At 46.2% G+C, this 7943-nt stretch overlaps 1 long non-coding RNA gene across 1 annotated transcript in view; it reads right to left on the reverse strand.

The window, feature by feature from the left end:
* Nucleotides 1–6872: 6872 nt before the first annotated feature.
* LOC110304222 overlaps nt 6873–7943 on the reverse strand; it is an 11706-nt gene continuing 10635 nt past the window's right edge. Inside the window, exon 5 of the long non-coding RNA XR_002379030.1 lies at nt 6873–7044. This is a non-coding gene — a long non-coding RNA (uncharacterized LOC110304222). The remainder of the gene's footprint in view (nt 7045–7943) is intronic.

The following is a 7943-nucleotide window of genomic DNA, read 5'->3' on the forward strand; positions in this document are numbered from 1 at the left end:
TAAAGGTTCATGAATCAGTGCAGCTCCATCTCATATGGATCTCATGGGAGTGACCACAGACACCCTCCTCACTCAAGATGATGCTAACTATGTCCAACTGGGAGGATACACAATAGCCTCTTTCAGAATTGTCACAACCTGAATGCAAAGGTTCCCTCCCTCCCAGAGTCCTAGAAAGGTCCATTTGGAACTAACAGGAAGTCAGTGGCTGAAGAGATGTCATAACCAGGGTACTGCATAAGAGGTGCCCAGAAACCTTCCAAAGTTTTCCTTGAGAGAACATCATTTGGAATGGACCCCTCACCCAGAGGCACCAGAGACATAGGTTTTGGCCCCTCCCACCCCTTCCCCCACCTTCTCACAGAAAAACCCTGGAGTGATGGCCACCTGCCTGGGGGAAGCCTAGAGGAAGCTTGTCTGGGACAAGAAAGTTGCTGTGAATTAAAGGTGAGATTAGATGTTCAATTATACCACAGATGGGTGTTTCAGAGACTAGAGAGAAATGATCTGTTATTAATCCCTGGGAGTTCACAGGAAAGCTGAGCCTCTGTTGAGGTTCAATCTAGGAAGAAGAAAGAATTTGTCAAGGGAATGAATGATTGGGTCCAAGTTAAATTTAAATTACTTTCTCCTCATAGCCTAAGAACTCCAGTTATTCTACAGCTTGCTTACATAAAACCGTGAAACAGCTAGGTGCACTGGCTCTGGAATTCAGTTCCCAAGCTAAACTGGATCCCAGCTCTGCTGCTTTCTAGCCAGGCGAGTGGAGGAAAGTTGTCTGGCCTCTGTGCCTCACCCATAAAAGGAGACCTAGCAACAGAGTCATGAGTCTACAGTTACGGGTCAAGATGGGAAGTGGTTAGAGCTGAGGTGTGGCTCCGTTGGTAGAGTGCTTGCCTAGCATTTGTGACACCCTGGGTTTGATCCCAAAGTACCACGTGGATCAGGCCTGGTGGCATATGCCTGTAACAAGGCAGAAAGATCAGAAGCTGGGCTACATGGCAAGTTCAAAGCTAGACCTGTCCCAAAATAAATAAGTAGCAAAACTCTATAAAGGGAAATGGGAATAAAGGCTTATTCCAAGGATTTGTGGAATAATATTTTAAATGGTCTTAGACACACTCTGAAGAGAGAGATGGCATCTCTAGTCAGTGTCTCAAGCTCGAGGCCCAGTTCTGCCAACACTTGCTAGATGTGACTTAGGCGGGTAATCTCTTGTTTCGGTTCCCCATTTCTATAACTGCAAACAGTGGAGTTGCCTTATGTTTAAGTGATGTGAAGATGAGCTGCATGTTAGATAGGGATGAAATTTGCTGGCCAGTGGCAGTAAAGAGCTCAGAAGTGCTCAAGCTGAGGCTTAATGCCAGTTCTGTAGGTCCCAGGATCTACGTGTTTTCCTTGTCCCCTCAGGAATAAAATTACAAAAGTCACATAAAGTGACCATGGGACACCCCACTAGGCTATCCTGGGAGCCCAGAAACATTCGGTCAAGAGAAGCGTTTTGCAGCCACATTGGTAAGGGAGTTGGGACCATCCTCCTTCACCCTAACTGTGTGGGGCAGAGCCACCCCTTGATAAGGGGTCTATTGTTACCTGTAACTCATCTATCCTACCTACCCCAGGCTTCTGAGATACCACAGTCAGCTTTTAAAAATATCAGCAAGAAAGCTAAGCTTTGTGGCCTGTGGTGGTTAATCTTGATTTTCAACTTGACATAACTAAGAAGAGGGGACCTCAGGTAAGGAATTGCCTCCAGCAGATTGATACGTGATAAAATGTATGTAAGGCATTTTCTTAAACTAATTCATGTGGGGGTCTTAGCCTACTGTGGGCAGTATCATCCCTAGACAAGTAGAAGCAAGCTGTATGAGCAAGCTAAAGAAAGCCAGAGGAAGTGAGCAGCACTCCTCTGTGTTCTCTGCTTCAATTCCCACCTCCAGGCTCCTGCCTTGGAACCCAGGTGCCATTGTTATCTAGGGTATTTGAAGAGTCTGTCTGGGCTGCAGGAAGAGTGGCAGTTCTGAGTGTGTGTGTTGCACTCCACCCTAGCCCAGCTGTTTATCAGGATGACAGCTGAACATCTGTGTTCCTTACTGAGCATCCTCTCACTTTGAAGATTTGGTGAGGAGTAAATGGGACAGGACAGTGAGAGTGCTCAGCATCTGCTGTTGTAGCCATGTTACCAACAACTGAAGCCCTCATCCCACTGCCCTACGGAGCCCACCTTCTTGACATATTGCTGCCTTGAAAACACCCAAAGACCCAAAACCTCATGGCAACTGGAGAGACAACGCCACCAGAGGGGCAGGGCAGTGTGTGTGTGTGTGTGTGTGTGTGTGTGTGTGTGTGTGTGTGTACGTGTGCTGCAGAGGCTCTGGGGTCTCACTGAAGTACAGACTCTCATCAGCAGGTTGGGGAAAGGGCCTGCCTGATCTGTTTATTTTCTGTTTCATCACTGGAAGGACACCTAACTTTCAATTTACCTTCTGTGATGCAGCCACAGCGTGTTGGAACCAGACTACAGCATAAAGTCCCCCGACTCAACTGGAACTCTCATGTGAGTAGGGCCTGGTGGGTGAGGGCCACCCAGGAACTCTCCCAAACTGAAAAGCTGATTCTGATGTTTAAGACCTGAGGACTGAAGGTGAGGACTGAATCTTAGCTACACAGTCCCTGGACCCACCCATAGGGCCAGAGTTCCAACCACCCTCCAAACCTGGCCATGTTCTTCCAGAGTCCTGAGTCCCTCCAGAGTTGTAAGGAGGATGAGTGAGACCCTGCCTGAGCCAGCCCAGAAGGCTGCTGTCCAAGTCCAGGCCATGGCTTGAACTTCTCCAATTCAGTCCTGTCTACTCTGGAAGCAGACCATTTCTGCAAAGCTCATTTCCATCAGGAGCAGGCTCCAGGCTTCCAAGCAAACCTCTGCTTCCCCTGTGGGTAAGGCTGACAAACATTTTTCTGCCTGCTCAACCTTAAAAGTGGAGAGGCTCTGAGTAAAGACGGCTCTTTACCCACAGGCAAAGTTCCACACCTGTATGCAGAAAGATAAAGCTATCTCCTACTGTCTCCGGTAGCTTTGCAAAGCAGAACCAGTGAAGGCTTCTCTTAGGGCTGGTCTAGGAAGCCTGAGGGCCTCAGTTCAGAAGGCCAGCTCAGCAGTTTGGAGAAGCACCCAATCAGATGTGAGGACACAATCCTAATGGCTCCTTCACATCTGTCAAGGACGCTACTGTCTCCTCAAACCAGTCGTTCTGCTTCTACAAGCCTTTATGAGGTAGAGCCTCAGGGGTCCATGACCCAGGCAACAGCCAGGGCTCCCTGAAGCCAGAGGAGGCTTCATCGACTTAACAGAAATGCTGTTTCTGGCTTGAAATTCCTAATAATGAATTTTTTATTCCACATTCAGCCTGCCAAATGAGGTAGCTTTGCTGCCTGATGACTGAGGAGTCTGTATGCAGTCTTTTCATATCTGCACTCTTTCTGCCATGGAACCCCAAGCTGGGACTGTCCCTAATGAGCCACCAAAGACCCCACAGAGACTCTAAGCTGAGTGCTGGAACCAGAATGAAGTCAGTGAGACACTCAGGGCCTGAAATGTAGAGTCTCCACCCATCTGAGCCATATGTATGCCAAGTCTGCAGGTGCAGGCTATAAGACTGAACCCCATTAGACTGTGTACCCTGAGTGCCTGTCACCTGCTCTAGTCACAGTGCTGATGGATCAGGATATATAGCAATATCTGCTAAGCACAGAAGGAAATTTCACAATACTCACTCCTTCCCTTATATCTACATACCTATGGCCCAGTCCTGACCATTGTTCCCCTGGGCAAAGAGGACAGAGGAGGCAGAGAACTGGGCATAAAGGCCAGGCAAGGGGGCCTGGTCATCATCCCCTGCAGCAGATACTCTGTCTTGGACCAGCTGTGTCTCATGAGAATAGGCTAGAAGTATATACTCTTGAATATTGCAGAACCCACCTTTCTTTTGAGGCTGGATCATATAAGTTATTGTATATTTGCAAATCTGTGTGTGGACATCTAGGTTACTTCTGTGTGTCCACTAGTACAAATAGAGTTGCAATGCACACAAGGTGGTTAATGTCTATGAGATCCCAATTGCAACACTTTGGGCAAAAAGCCTTGGCATTTCCGGATCACATGATAGTCTATTTGTATTATTTGAGGAACCTCCATACTCTTTTCCATTGTACACACACTTTCTTGCCCACCCACCAGCAGCGTGCAAGTCTTCAGCTCCTTCCCACCCTCACCATCATTCCACTCTTGTCCTTTTGATCCCTGCGTCCTGACAGACATGCAATAATGCAGGTAAGCAGGAAGTCATTAGGCTGAGTGAAGTGAGCCATGGGAAGACAATTACTCTGTGATTCCACCTAAAGAGGACACTGGGATTAGTCACGTTTGTAGAACTGAAGAGTGGAGTGGTGGTGGCCAGGGGCTAGGAGAGGGGAGGGGAGGAAAGTTCTCCATCAACAAACACAGGGCCTGGTTCAGCAATGGATGAATCCTAGAGGTGTTCTGCAGAATGCTACACACTCATGGTCACAATACCATATTGTACACATACAAACTCTGCATACAGGTGTCCTGTTCGTTTCTGTTGCTGGTGATAAAACATCCTGACAAAAGGCAATTTCAAGGAGGAAAAGTTTATCTTAGCTCCCAGTTCCAGGTTACAGTCCATCATGTGTGGAAGTAGAAGAGGCAGGGACCTGAGGGAGCTGGTCGCATCCTCAGTTAAGAGCAGAAAATAGCTCACCTCCATTTCTTCACTCTTCTGCAGTATAGGACTGCCTAGGGAATGGTGCCACCTACACTGGACTGGGACTTCCCACCGCAATTAACTTAGTTAAGACAATGCCCACAGACAGCCCACAAGCCAAGGCAATGTAGCTAATCCCTCATTTCGGCTCTCCTCCCAGGTGGCTCCAGGTTGTGTCAAGTTGACAGTGCTAGCCATCACAGAAGGTAAATCAAAAGTTAGGTGTCCTTCCAGTGATGAAACAGAAAATAAACAGATTATCAGGCCCTTCCCCCAACCTGCTGACTAGAGTCTGTACTTCAGTGAGATCCCAGAGCCTCTGCTGCACATGCTGCACCAGATAAGACAGCAGAAAGGCTTACAACATCTCTTGGCCCGGGCATTGAAAGCTGAATTCTGAATCATCTGGGACTGCCTGAGTATATCTGACTCTAACCGCTTCATCTTGGATTTTTTACTTCTAAGCACTAGCTTTTTCTTTTTACTGAAAAAAAAAATAGGGTAGCAGCATTAAACAGAAATTTTTAAAGTGATTTCCCTTATCTCACAGCATACATGATAATGGATAAGCAATTCAAACCTGAGAGCTAAAACTATCTTAGAGGAAAACATAGGAGAAAGCCTCATGACCCTTGGTTTGGCAGGGGATTCTTAAGTATGCCACCACAGGGAGGAAAGAAAGCGAGCGGGGGAACACAGGAAAAGCATCAGTTCCTGGAGAAGCCCAAAGCCTCTCTCTCTCTGCAGCATGCTCCACTTTCTCCCCTAGAGAGAGAACCCTTTTCTTCACCTTCACACTTAAAGATACCTTTTGATAAACTCCAACTTCACAAATAAATAAATAAATAAATAAATAAATAAATAAATAAATAAATAAATAAATTGGATCACATCAGAATTTACATTTTATGCTTCAGAGAGTCACTGTCAAGAAAATGAAAAGGTACCCCATAGAATGGGAGGAAATATTTATTAATTATACAACTGATCAGCCTGCAAGATCATCTGAAGAACCTAACTCATAAAAGCATACAGAACACTCTCACATCTCCATAACAATAAAATAAAAACCCAGTTTAAACATGGGCAAAGGACTTGAGTAGACATTCATCCAAAAAAAGGTAGACACAGAGCTGACAGACTCAAGATGCTTAGCCACATCCTCCACAGCTCCACTAACCAGAAGCATGAGAGACCTTTCTGCCACTAGGATGTCTGGGTTAAAAGGAGAGAGAGGGAGTGCTGGCAAGGATGTGGAGAAGCTGAAGTGTCTGCCTGTTGCCACTGGGAGCACAGAACAGCACACTTGCTGTGGCAAACCAGCTTGTTCTCCTTTGAAGAGCCACACGTGGAGCCAAGAAGGTGTCTCCATGATAAGGCATTTACCATGCAAGCAGGAAGGACAGAATTCAGGTTCCCCAGGACCCTTGTAAATGCCAGGCAGGCATCATGACCCACCTGTAATCCTGTGTACAAGAGGCAGAGACAGGAGATCTTCAAGGCAAGCTGGATCCGAGTGAGAGACCCTACCTCAATAGGTAAAATGAGTACTGATGGAGAAAGATACCCAGCATCAACTTCTTTCTGTCCTCCACATACATGTGTGTGCACTTGTGTCCACACACAAGCACACATATACCTACATATACCCACGTATACATGAAGCTAAGTATAGAATTAGCATATGGTCAACTGAACTCAACAATTGAAACAGGCACTCAAATACACTCTGACACATCAGTTCTTAGAAGCACCACTCAGAATATCCAAGAGACAGAACTGACCATGAATGTTAAATATATATATATGCTATGTACATCCAACTGAATATCCAGGAACAAACTAGTTCTGATTCGGCAATTTATAGTTTGAACACTATAAAGCTCACAACTGCTCTGTGATCCTAAATATTCCTTATTAGTATATGTTTCCTCACATGAGTTAATCCATAGACACAGACAGGTTACAGGCCAGTGGGTCTGGGAAGAGGAGGGACCATGCTTCCCCTTGGGGTGATGCCAAGCCTTCACTCATCGGCAATGGGGCTGGTTTCACAACATCATAAAAATAATTGATCTCTGAATTTGACACTTTAAGACAAGCTTTAAAGATAATTTAAACTTTCCTACAGGCAGTCCAAATCCTGGTTCCAGGTTCTTTGTTGTCAAGAATCATCCAAGCTTGCCATGTCCCAGCACATCAGCTCCTTTTCAGATCAAGGTCACTTCTGAACCTGGAAGCTTTTTCTCATGCCTTCTTCCTACTAGATGAGAAGACTCAAGCTTGGCATAAGCAAGTACCTGGGGGAGGGAAGCATGCGCACACACACATACACACAGACACACACACATGCACACACACACACACACACACAGACACACACACACATGCACACACACACACACACGTACACACAGCTTCTTCACAGCTTAACAGCACTTATCTCCTGTGGGTATGGAGTGCCCATCGCTTCCTGCAGATCTCTTCTGGGATCCTCTTTCTTTCCCTTGGTCCTGGCAGAAATGTCTCCATCCAGGCGGCTGCCCCTAATGAACCCATATAATATATCCCCATCTACCCCCACCCCTCTTTCTCTCTGACATGGTAGCCCACTCTGCAAGGGGACAGTGAATAACCCCAAAACACCAACATCTCTGCCCTGAGGAGCAGGTGGAATGTGAGGCCATGGAGGTCTACATTCCACTTCCTGTTCCATCACCAGCTACCCAGGGACCTCTGACAATCCCCTTCCATTCTCTGAGCCTCAGTTTTTCTGTCTGTAAATGGGATAAAAACATTTTCATCTTTGAGAGCAATAATATTTAACATATATAATTTAATTTAATTAATAAATGGGAGTTTATTTTTACTTCAAAAGGGGATGACTTTGTGCTTGCTTTGGTGGTGGTGAGGGTGTTTGTTTGGAGTACTTAGGATACACATGCTAGGCAGCCCCTACTACAGAACTGTATCTTCAGCCCACATGGATACTTTGTGTCCTTTAGGAGACTAAAAACTGTTTGAGGGCGGACCTAGGGTTTCTCCCATTTTCACTCCCAGGGAGCTTCTGATAAAGAGCTGGGAAAACAGCAGGTGCCAGCAACTCATCCTCTCTCTCTCTCTCTCTCTCTCTCTCTCTCTCTCTCTCTCTCTCTCTCT

Source organism: Mus caroli, chromosome 11 (assembly GCF_900094665.2).
Source record: "Mus caroli chromosome 11, CAROLI_EIJ_v1.1, whole genome shotgun sequence".
In the NCBI taxonomy this organism is placed as follows: Eukaryota; Metazoa; Chordata; class Mammalia; order Rodentia; family Muridae; genus Mus; species Mus caroli.